This window comes from Ochotona princeps, chromosome 6 (assembly GCF_030435755.1).
Source record: "Ochotona princeps isolate mOchPri1 chromosome 6, mOchPri1.hap1, whole genome shotgun sequence".
Lineage (NCBI taxonomy): Eukaryota > Metazoa > Chordata > Mammalia > Lagomorpha > Ochotonidae > Ochotona > Ochotona princeps.
This window is the reverse complement of record NC_080837.1, coordinates 56491411-56503592: the sequence shown is the minus strand read 5'-3', so window position 1 is coordinate 56503592 and position 12182 is coordinate 56491411.

Here is a 12182-nt window from a genome sequence, read left to right as displayed (position 1 = left end):
GAAAAAATGATAATATTCTACTTAAAGATTTGTGACTTTTGAATAAAAGGTATGACATGGCTTTAATTTTTTTTTAGTTTTAGAATTGGTATTTCTTGATACTATGAATCTGATATCCTCGATGGACACTATTAGGCATTTCTGTGTTGAAAGTTAGCATCTAGAAAGGAAGCTCAGGTTATTGTGGGTTTTTTTTTTTAACTAAATGGTTCTGACATTATAAAATAATATCTGAATTTTTCAAAAGCAAATAAGTAAATATGCCCACTTTTTGTTTTATAGACAGGAAAGGACAACTCACAAAGACTATAAACGAGTTGCTTCAAACAATGACTCAGTTTTTGCACTCCATCTTTGTTTACTTTCCTTGCCAAACAGACATTATTAGGTAGCTCAGACTTCAACGTACAAATAAAAAGACCTATTCTTTCCATCTGAAGGTGAAGAATTCAGAGAAATACAGTCTATTTTAGAATTACAAAATACCTCTGGATAAATTCAGTCAACCCCATTGTCCTGAAGAAATAGTTGTATTTGAAGCTTTTTTGCAAGGGAATTAGAAAAAACAACTTCCGTAAAACCTATCTGTGTTCTGGCCTCCTGGGACCCAGAATTTATGGGATAAAATAAAGTTTGAAAAACAGTTTTAATGTTGGGAAATTTTGAAATTTCCTGAGTTGTGGCACAGTAAGTAAAGACTCAGCCTGTGACACCAGCATCCCATAGGAGCCAGCTGAGTCCTGACTAGTCCAGTTCCTATCCAGCTCCCTGCTAATGCACTTGGGAAAGCAGAGGATGAAAGCTCAAGGGCTGGACTCCTGCCACCATGTGGGAGACCAGAATGGAGTTCTTAATTCCTGACTTCGTCCTGGCCCAAATCAAGCTGTTGTGGTCATTTGCAGAACTAACTAGTAGATGGAAGATCTTCCTCAATATCTCTCCTTCTCTCCACAAATCTGATCTGCATTTCCAACCAAAAATAAATATATATTTTAAATTGAGATAAAATGCATTAGATTGTAAATAATTTTTGTGGCTTTCTATCTTTGTGAACAACTGGGAAATTATTTTGCACAGCAAATACAATTTAAATTATTAAATAATAAAGTTAGAAGACTGCCATTACTTAGTTTAACGAATACATGCTTGATTTTCTGAAAGCAAATAATATGCTCCAGTGGCGCAATTGGTTAGCATGGTACTTATACAGAAAGCAAATAATTATATTAACATTATACTAATGTCAGCAGGTTCATTAGGAGGATTGAAATTATTTTGGCACTATCACCTATTATAATTTTCATTATTTTTTTGAGGATTTATTTTATTTTTATTGGAAAGGCAGATTTACAGAGAGGAAATCTGCCGTCCATTGATACACTCCCCAAGCGGCCGCAACAGCCAGAGCTGAGCCAATCCAAATTGGAAGCATATCCTGACCTCACACCTAAGCACTCTGATAAAGCGTGCTGGAAACCCAATCAGCGTCTTAACTGCTGTGCCCAACTCCTGCCCCCACTAGCAATCTTCCACTCCTGTTCTCATGCAAGTCCAATGTGGCCCCTAGATGGGTGGGCAGTATTTTCAGTGTTCATACACTTTTCGGTAGTGACAATGACTGTAAGATTGTGATGGCAGACATGAAATAAACTCTGAAACATTTGTAACTGATGAAAATCTAAAATCAAGCAAGTTATCCCAAAATCAATGAGGCTATTGGCCTAAAACCTTCTTTCTCAGTGATCAGTAAAAATTTGTTGGGAAACTAAGTACCAGAACTAGTTGATACATGTGCATATTTAAAACTGGTGATTAGAATGACTATGGTAGGAAATAGCACTGATAAAATATATATCATTGATCATTGCAAACAGAAAACTTTTGCAGGTAGTTAGCTTGAAAGAAGTAGTTTATGGGGCTTTAAGATACATCTTTCAAATTCTGTATCTTGTACATATTCTATCAGTTGTTGATATTGGAATCACTCCATGCAATTCTCTTAAGGTATAATTAACATACAGAATAATTAACATACAGTAAACCTCAGCAAATATACCATGATATGTTAGCACTTTTTAAATCCCCACCATGTGAACACAAGTATTTCTGTGCCTCTGAGGGTTTCCTCTCTTCTGTTACTCTGGCCTCTTGACTTCTGCCTCAGACAGACACTGATCTTTTGGTTGTGATAGGTTATTTTAAATAAATGAAATAATCAATGGAATAATTTGGAAATAAATGAAATAATATGAATTTTTGTATATCCAAAATTAGTATCCAATTAATCCAACGCCAATTTGTAAATATATGGATTATTCTTTCACCTTACATTGGCTTTGTCAGGGAAAGCATTGCTGCACACACAGCAGGTAAAACCATTGGGACACTGGCATCAAGTCTCCTCAACCAGCTTCCTGCTAACACACCTGGGAGGCAAAAGATGCTGACTCTAGTTTCAGTTTCTGACCCCATGTGGGACAAGTAGGTGGAGTTCAGTGTCCTCACCTCCGCATGGCCTAGTCCCAGCTGTCCTGGGCATTTGAGGGGTGAATAGCAAGTGGAAGATTTCCTTTCCCCCCTTTCTCCGTGTATGTGTCTCTCCCTCTCTGTTGCTCTTGCAAATAAATATATATATTTGAAAAATCAGTTGGCCAACTATGTGTGTGAATTTTTCTGGACTCTATAGTGTTATGTTTCTGGGCTCATTTCACATTGTATTGGTTTATATTACATCTTCTTTGACAATCTGAAAAATGTTACTGCTTGTACTTGTCCTACTACAGTGGCTGTGATTTCCAGAAAAGAAATATTAAGAACAAACCTTGTTTTGTTTCTGATCTTGGTGGAAAAGCATTTTTTCTTTTCCCTTTGAGTGTGATGTTACCTACAGATTTTCTGCTTTTTTTTTTTTTAAACTTTTAGTAGGTAAATGAAGTTTCCTTGTATTTCCTAGTTTGCTGCGAGTTTTAGCATGAATAGGTACCGTTTCTACTGACCGGTTTTTGTTTCTTCCAGTGCTTTCCAATCTTCAATTGTATGTTACTGTGCCAAAGATCTTTGTATCGCTATAAGTATTTGGGTGTGGCGGGGAGGGTTGTTCTAGGATTCAGTTGGATTCCTCAGAAACAATCTGATTACTTCAAGGTTTAATTTTTAGCTGTGTCAGGAAGATCCAAAAATGCCAGTAGTCTAGGATTCTCTCAGTCCAACCATTGAAGCGGTGCCTTCCAGAGATTCTGCTTGGTGTTTGTGTTTCTTTTCTATCTGATTGGAACATAAGCTGTTTTTGGTCCTGGAGAACCTCAAATACTATTCAGCTTGCTCTTTTCTGGTGATTCTTTCTCTACCCATGGTCGTTTTTCTTATCTATGTGTACCGATCAGCTGCAGTAACTCAGCTGAAGACTCAAGAACCCTTCATAGCTCATTTATGTAGTTCTTGCCTCTGACTTTTTTTAAAATGTATTTACACCTTTGAAAGGCAGAGTTGCAGGGGGAGGGAGGGAGGGAAGACAGAGATAATATTCTGTGCATTGATTCACTCCCTAAATGACCACAAACTGCCAGAGCTGAGGGCCAAAGCCAGAAGCCAGGGAGCTTCTTCTGAATCTCCAACATATAGATGCAGGGGTCCACGCACCAGGGTTGTCTTCTGATGCTTTCTCAGACACACTAGCGGGGAGCTGGATCAGAACTAGAGCAGCCAGGACTCCAACTGGTGCCCAATGGGATGCTGACACTGGCCTCTGCTTTTTATGTTGCAAATTACGATCCATTCATCTCACAGGTATTCAGATTCTGTTTCCTCAACTTAAAGAGGATACTAAGCTTTGTTTAGATTCCTGCTCTCTGGGCTATAGCCTGGAAATTCTAAGATCAGCAGCAGTTGTAAGACCGACCTTGTTCATTTTTCTGATATATGATATATTTTGTGCAGTTTTTTGATATTTTGTGGTTCCTGTTACATCAGACTGTAGCAGAAGTCAAATAATTTTTATTTATAAGTTATTTGCTTATTTGAAAGAGTGGCAGAGTGATCTTCTGTCAACTGGTTTCATTCCCCAAATTCCTATGACAGCCAGGGCTAAACCAGGCCTAAGCCAGGAACATAGAACTCAGTCAAGGTCAACGTCACAGATAGCTGGAACCCAAGTTCTTGGACCTTCTTCTATTGGCTACCCACCACACTAATAAGAAGTTGGAATACAGTCAGATGCCAACACAAACTGGCATCTGATGTGGGGTGCAGATGTTTTCACCAATAGCTTAACCTCAACACCCTCCTGAATTCTTAAAAAAAGATCTATGTGTTTATTGAAAGGCAGAGTTACAGAGAGTGGAAGAAACACAGAGGGATTTTCCACCTGTCGGTTCACTCCAACAGATAGCTACATCAACCAAGACCAGGTTGAAACAAGAGCCAGAAGCTTCATCCATGTGTCCCACATGGTACGGGAGCTCCAGTACTTACACCATCCTATGCTGCCTTCCCAGGGGCATTAGCAAGGAACAGAATCAGAAGTGGGATAGCCAGGGCTCAAACCAGATCTCATCAAGGATGCCGACAGTTTAACCCACTGTACATAGAGTCCCAACTCCTCTCCTCAATTTTTAATTTCATATTTTCATGGTTAAATGAATAATCTGATTATTGCATAAGCAGATATTCTGCATTTATTTTTTGAGTCATTGTACAAAATGGGGAAGGTTTAAAAACCAGGAAAAAATAAGTCTAAAATGAATAATTGAGGTTAAAAAATAAAACTCATGGTATTTTGCCAAGATATAGTACTAGCTAATAATTAAGCACTTAGGTAATACTGCAAAGATTTTTAGAAGTCATGTAAAAAATATTTTAATTGCTTATTACATCTCTATAGTTTTAAGTCACAGACAGATTTCAAAGTTAACAGCAGTTTAAAAACCCACATTTCAGTTGCAGTTTGATCTTAATCAAAGTTAGGGAAATTTCCTTATGAGTATGGGGGAGATTAATTAACATCAAGTGATCACTAATGAACTATTTTCCAGCACAAGTTCGAATTGTAGTGTGACAGAGAAGACAACTTAGATTTTTGTTTTTCTTATTCAGAGAGAAAGAGTTTCTATCTTCTTCACTCCCCAAATGCCCACAACAGTGGGCACTGGGCTGGGGCCCAACTCCCCAAAGCTGGGAGTTGGGAACTTAATCTAGGTCTGCCATGTGGGTTTCAGAAACCCAACCAATCAAGTCATTAGCAGTGCCTCCCTCTGAGCAGTAGGAAATTGGAATTACCAGCCAGGGGCAGGAGTTGTGTGCAGGTACTCTGGTGTAGGATGCAGCCATCCTAACAGGTGTCAAAACAACTGGGACAATGCGGGCCCGGCGGCGTGGCCTAGTGGCTAAAATCCTCTCCTTGAAAGCCCCGGGATCCCATATGGGCACCAGTTCTAATCCTGGCAGCTCCACTTCCCATCCAGCTCCCTGCTTGTGGCCTGGGAAAGCAGTCGAGGACGGCCCAAAGCTTTGGGACCCTGCACCCGCGTGGGAGACCTGGAGGAGGTTCCAGGTTCCCGGCATCAGATCGGCGCGCACCGGCCCGTTGTGGCTCACTTTGGGAGTGAAACATCAGATGGAAGATCTTCCTCTCTGTCTCTCCTCCTCTCTGTATATCCAGCTTTCCAATAATAAAAATAAATCTTTAAAAAAAAAAAAAAACAACTGGGACAAACACCCATCCCAAGAAGAAGTTATTTTCAAAGAAAAACTTTCAAAGTTAAGTACATCTTCCTCTGTGTATGTCAAAAAAGAACCACCCCTGATTAAACAAACCGTAATCAGCTTTAGACTACCAGAAGCTGTGGAAAGCTTCAAACACTTTGGACAAAGAAGGTACAAGAGAAACGAGGTGCTGATACAACCACTTCTCCAGGAGGCTTCTTAGTGCCTGACTGCCCAATAGCTTCCTGCCAGCGATCCTGACAACCGATGAAAGCAGCCCAGAAGGCTACCCTGCCTAAAATGTTATGTAAGAGTGCCAGCTGTTGGGGTAGGGTAGTCATCCTCCACTGACTGCCTAGGAACAAAGCATCTTCCTTTCCTTCTTGGAGATAAGAGTGATGGTTAGTAAATGGGAGGATGTGGTTTCCCAACACAACGTAATAATACTTTGACCATGTAAACTAATTGCAGAACTCATAGCAATTATAATTTATTTTTTAAAAATAATTTTAAAAATTTTTATTTGAAAGGCAGAGAAAAAAAGAGAGAGAGATCTTCCATCTGCTGGTTCACTCCCTAAATGCAACGCCAGAGCTGGGCTGATGGGAAATCAGGATCCAGGAGCTTCTTTCATATCTCCCACATGTGTGCAGGGTCCCAAGGACTTGAGCCATCCTTTGCTGCTTTCCCAGGACATAAACAGGGAATTGGATTGAAGTGGAGCAGCTGGGACACAAACCAGCACCCTTATGGAATGCCAGCACCACAGGATAGAGAATTAACCAGCTAGACCTTGGCACTGACCCCGGTTTAGCTTAACATCTAAAGGGGCTGTGGAAACAGTTGTTTAGGGAGGATCATTTGGTCTAGCAGATGATGGTTAAGGCTGTGCCCCACATCAGAGTACGTGGATTCAGCACTTGCCTCTGGCCCTAAACTCCAGCTTCTTGCTAATGTGGACTCTAGGGGTTGGCATTGGTAGGCTTAAGTACTTAGGTCTCTCCATCCACATGGGAGACCAGGATGGAGTCCCACGCTCCTAACTTCATCCTAGTCCACACTTTGCTGTTGTGGCCATCTGGGGAGTAAACCAGCAGATGGAAGATGTTTCTTTCTCTCTGTCTCTGTTTTTCTATCTTGCTTTGCCTTTCTTTAATTTTTAAATAAATCTTTATTTAATAAAAGTGAAAATGACTCCAAGGGACCTCACCTCCTGATTTTCACATTATTTTTTCTTTTTGTATTTTTTTTTTATTTTATGATACAAATCCGTAGGCGATTTTCACATTCTTGTGTGATTTCTTGTTGTGGACTGGATCTGTGACTTACTTCAAGTAAGTAGAAAAAAAAATAGAATATCATATCTGAGATTTTATTACAAAAGACTGTGATTCCCATCTTCTGCTCATTCTCTCTTGCCATTTCATGTTCATTCTGTCGAAGCACATTGGCACATTGTGAACACTCCAATGGATAGGAGAGTGGGAGGGAGGGCAGCCTGCCCTGAAAAGAACGAACTGTAACTGCTGCTGTTGCCTCCTCCTAGTTATGCCTTCACTGCAGCACCAGCCAGCACCTTGAATATAGCCTTGTGAGAAATTCAGAGGCAAAAGACCCAGCTCAGCTGAGTCCAGCTTCGTGACTCGCAGACTGGAAGGTCTTCATCATTCATTGCTTCGAGCTGCTAGGTCTTAACAAGAACTCGTTACCCAGCAATAACTAATACAGGTTCTGTTGGGCAGATGTTAACTTACACCTAATTCAAACTTTACTCAGCCAAATAAGTTAATATGAATGTGAGAATAATTTCCCAGTCAAGGTAATTGTTGCCGGTAAAAATCTTAGGTATTTACCAAATGATTGTGTCATCTTCTCACTTCAGAGTTTAGAAATTAATCTTAAAGAATTTCCAGTCATACTTTTCCATTTCAACACTGTGTGGTTTTAGTTTTACAAGTTGCAGGTACCTAGCTATTTCTCCAATCCTCTGGAAAATAATGCAGTCCTAGTTCAGAAGTAACCATGGTTTATTTTGGAAACAAGTGTTCTAGTACAAACTATCACAGCAGATTTTAATATAGCTATCATTTAATCAGCCAGCTACCACTTTGTGGAGGCTCAATTGGAAAACAGGAAATCAACTTCACGATTCTTATAAATAGTAAATTTAGGAAATTATTCTTGTTTTAAATATTTATTTTTATTGAAAGGCTGATATACAGAGAGGAGGAAAGACAGAGAAGAAGATCTTCTGTCCGATGGTTCACTCCCCAAGTGGCCACAATGGCCGGAGCTGAGCCAATCCGAAGCCAGGAGCCTGGAACCTCTTCCGGGTCTCCCACGCGGGTGCAGGGTCCCAAGGCTTTGGGCCATCCTCAACTGCTTTCCCAGGCCACAAGCAGGGAGCTGGATGGGAAGCAGGGCCCCTGGGATTAAAACCGGCAACCATATGGGATCCCGGGCATGCAAGGCGAGGGCCTTAACCACTATGCTATAGCGCTGGGCCCATAGGAGATTATTCTTAAGTTGACAGGTGCAGAGTTGACTTCTGATACCATTTTTTAAAACCTTTGGGTGTATGTGTGATTTCATTTTTTTTTTCTTTTTTTTTTTTTTTTTTTTTTTTTTTTTTGAAAAGCAGATTTACAGAGAGAAGGAGAGACAGAGAGAAAGATCTTCCACCCGCTGGTTCACTCCCCAAATGGCCACAGTGGCCAGAGCCAAGCAGATTCAAAGCCAGGAGCCTCCTCTGGGTCTCCCATGTGGATGCAGGTTCCCAAGTCTTTGGGCCGTCCTTGACTGCTTTCTCTGGCCACAAGCCGGGAGCTGGATGGGAAGTAGAACATCCAGGACATGAACCAGAACCCATATGGGATCCTGGTGCATGCATGGTGAGGACTTCATCCATTAGGCTACCATGCCGGGCCCTACACAAGCCTTTAAGTAAGAGATAACGACACTCTAAAAAGGTTCTACCCCATCAGAAGATAAAGCCTTACCTGCTTCTGATGGGAATATCATAAAAACCTTAAAAATGTTTAAGTACCTTGACAAGACATTTTGATTTCCCAATACTTATTTACTGGGCCCGACACGATGACTCAGTGACTAAATCCTCATCTTGTACAAGCCAGGGTCCCTTATGGGTGCTGGTTTGTGTCCCAGATGCTCCACTTCCCATCCAGCTCCCTTGCTGGGTCCTGGGAAAGCAGTGGAGCACGGCCCAAAGCCTTGGGACCCTGCACCTGCATGGGAGACCCAGAAGAGGTTCCTGGTTCCTGGCTTCGGATTGGCTCAGCTCCAGCCATTGTGGCCACCTGGGGAGTGAATCAGCCGAGAGAGGATTTTCCTCTCTGTCCCTCTCTGTCTTTCCAATAAAATAGATACATCTTTAAAAAGGAAAATAATATTTGCAAAATTGTTTATTGATAATAGTTCACAGAGTGGTTTGTAATGGTGGAAAATTGGAAGCTACCTAAATGTCCAATATCAGGGGACCAATTACAAAACATCCATATATACCATAGACAGCAATCAGAAGTAGAATATCTGCGGATCTGAGCAAATGTTCACAACACAGTGTTAGGCTAACAAATGATGTTAGAAAATGTTACACAGAGTAAGGTCTTAATATGTATGAAAATATACATTGAAATCAAAATGTTAGAAAAATATGAAAAGTGTATATGCCAAAATGTTAGTAGTAATTGTCTCAGTGAGGTTTTCAAGCATTATTGATTGATTGATCAATTGATGGAGAGACAGTATACTCCCAGCTGTTAATTCACTAACTCTGAAGCCAGGAGCTAGGAGCTCAGTCCAAGTCTCTCCCATGGAGAGCAGACACTAACTACTTTCACCATCACCTACCACCTCACAGGATGCACCTTATCAGAAAACTGGACTCTTTTTCCCTTACCTGGAGATAGATCTTGAGGTCTCAAGCATGTGAATCAGTGGGTTACTTTCCCAGAAGCACAATTCCAAAAAAATCACGGCCAAGGACTATGTGTGTTCACTGGAGGTGATGGTAGAATAGGGATCCCTACTACAGGAAAATGGAATATTAAAATGCCCTTCTTTGGAGGGCATTACTAAAACAATAGGACACGCTGCCATTTTGAGAGCAGTATTACATGTGCTCAGAATACAGAACTGTATTGTCACCTGCCACCCTGGCAGAAAGAGTTGGGGCACAAGGCACAATGACAGGTGATTTCCATCAAAGCGCAGAAAGACATATTAGGCGCCAGTGGACTGGCAAACATAGCAGCTACGTCAGTTGAAGAAACATAAAAATGAAAGTTGTCAGGTGATTTTTGTTTCCATTCTCTGTTTTACTTTCCAATAAATCACTTGTTTATCAGGCTACTTTCTACTTAAAAGCTGGATAATACTTTCCCACCTTACAAGTGTCTTCTAAAATGCAGTCAACACAAGGCTGTGTGTTGGCTCCTTTGGTTAAGGAGAGTCCCAGATTAGCATTTTTAATCACCTCTGTAGGACCTGACTGAGAGAAGTAGACTAATGTGTTCCAGTTGCCACACTCTCTGTTACGACCAAGCAGGAAGTTTCCAAGCAAGCCTCCACCTCTCAGGAAGTTAACGTCAAACTTACCATTTACATCCTGTTGAATAAAGTCTTAATTTTTTTCCCAGTTCTAGATATTACCTGAATTAACAATTTGAGTATTCTGACCTGAAATTATTCCTTTTTCCTTTCAAGAAATTACGTATATGTGTTCTAAGTGAACAGTGTAGTAACTCCATGACTAGTAATGATAAAAATTACAAAGATGCATTTATTTTAAAAAAAAACTATTTATTTGTATTAAAGAATTACAGAGAGACAGGAAGAGATAGAGATCTTCCATCCAGTGGTCAGAGCCACGAGCCAGGAGCCAGGAGCCTCTTACAAGTCTCCGTGTGGGGAGTAAGAATCCCAACATTTGGACCATCTTCCACTGCTTTTCCCAGGCCATTAGCAGGGAGCTGCATCAGAAATGGAACAGCCAGGACTTGAATCAGTGTCTTTAGAGAATGCAAGGGTTACAGCCAGTGACTTTACCTGCTATGCCAACTGTACCCAGCCCCTCCCAAGAATTTTGCAAAATGAAATGTCTGCAATTATAACTTTTTAATTCTCTATTTTCCATTCTTTATTTACTTTATGTCTCAAGCAAGTCCTAATTGACCCATGTTCTGATTCATTAATTATGCAGCCAGTACACTAAAAACAAGCAAATAAAACTCACAATAGAGCAACCAGATGTTTTCCTCTGGGACTTGCCACATAATGTTGACATGAAGGAGGTGACGCAGTGCTGTATAACTTTGACTACGCGCCTTAACCTGCAGTTGTATGTCCTGTAAATGAGAAGTAGATTAAATGATCTTTAGCGCATCCTGTATGATTGTATGGTGAGGCAAAGCCAACGTTTATCTCAGATTCTATAGTTCACACTTGTTAAATTTTTTAAAAAGACTCTTTCTAAGGATAAGCCACAAAGTAAATATGATAGATCTTCCTAAATGTGTTGATTAGATTTCTTTGTGCTTGTTTACTTTTATTTATTTACTTGTTCCCATAATTATTTGAAATACAACCAAAACTAGGCCACAGCCAAATCAGGTGTCCAGAACGCAAAATGGGTCTCCTGCACAGGCAGCAGGGACCCAAGTGCCTGAGTCATCACCTGTTACTTCCCTAAACTAAATCAGAGGCAAACCTGGGTCACGAATCCAAACATTCCGATAGAACATGTGGGTGTCCCAAGAGAAATTTTAGCCTCTGGGCCACATGTCTACTACCCTGGATAGTATTCTTTATGGCTACAAGTAAAGAGAAATCCAATGCTTCTTGCTTCATTAAAGTGAATTTATTATAAGGCTACAATGGACCTAAGGAAGAAATTAGACTAGATGTAAGCTAAGAAGGTGAATGTGTGAAAGGCTTTCCCTCTCTGGTCATTTTCTCCTTTGAGTATCTGCTTCTCTCCACCCTGCTGACCAGGTTCTTCTGCTGCCCCTAACCACGTGGTGGCAGGCAGGATACTTCTGGCAGCTTGTGAATTTACAAATTGAAGTCCAGACACATACAGAGATGGATTTCTGTAAAGCCAAGTGCCTTGTTCCCCAGGAAAAGACTCCAGCTGGCAGATGCCCACTCTTGAACTCATTAACTGTTATCAAGATTTGGAATGACATAGATTGAACATGACAGCTTTTATCAAAATCCTGGGATGGGGAAGTAGAGAAATTTCTGGAAAGAGGGTGTAAGTAGGAAATCCAATAGATGTTCACACACTAAAATTGCTGCTGCTGAATAGTGTGGGGATTTTTTTATAACTATAGATACACAGGAAGTTGACAGTACAGAAAAGTTCCATGTAGTCTTTATCAGGTTTCCCCAAATGATGATGTCTCATGTTTGTAGTACAACATCAACTACAAGCTTGATACTGGTACAATTCACAGATGTTA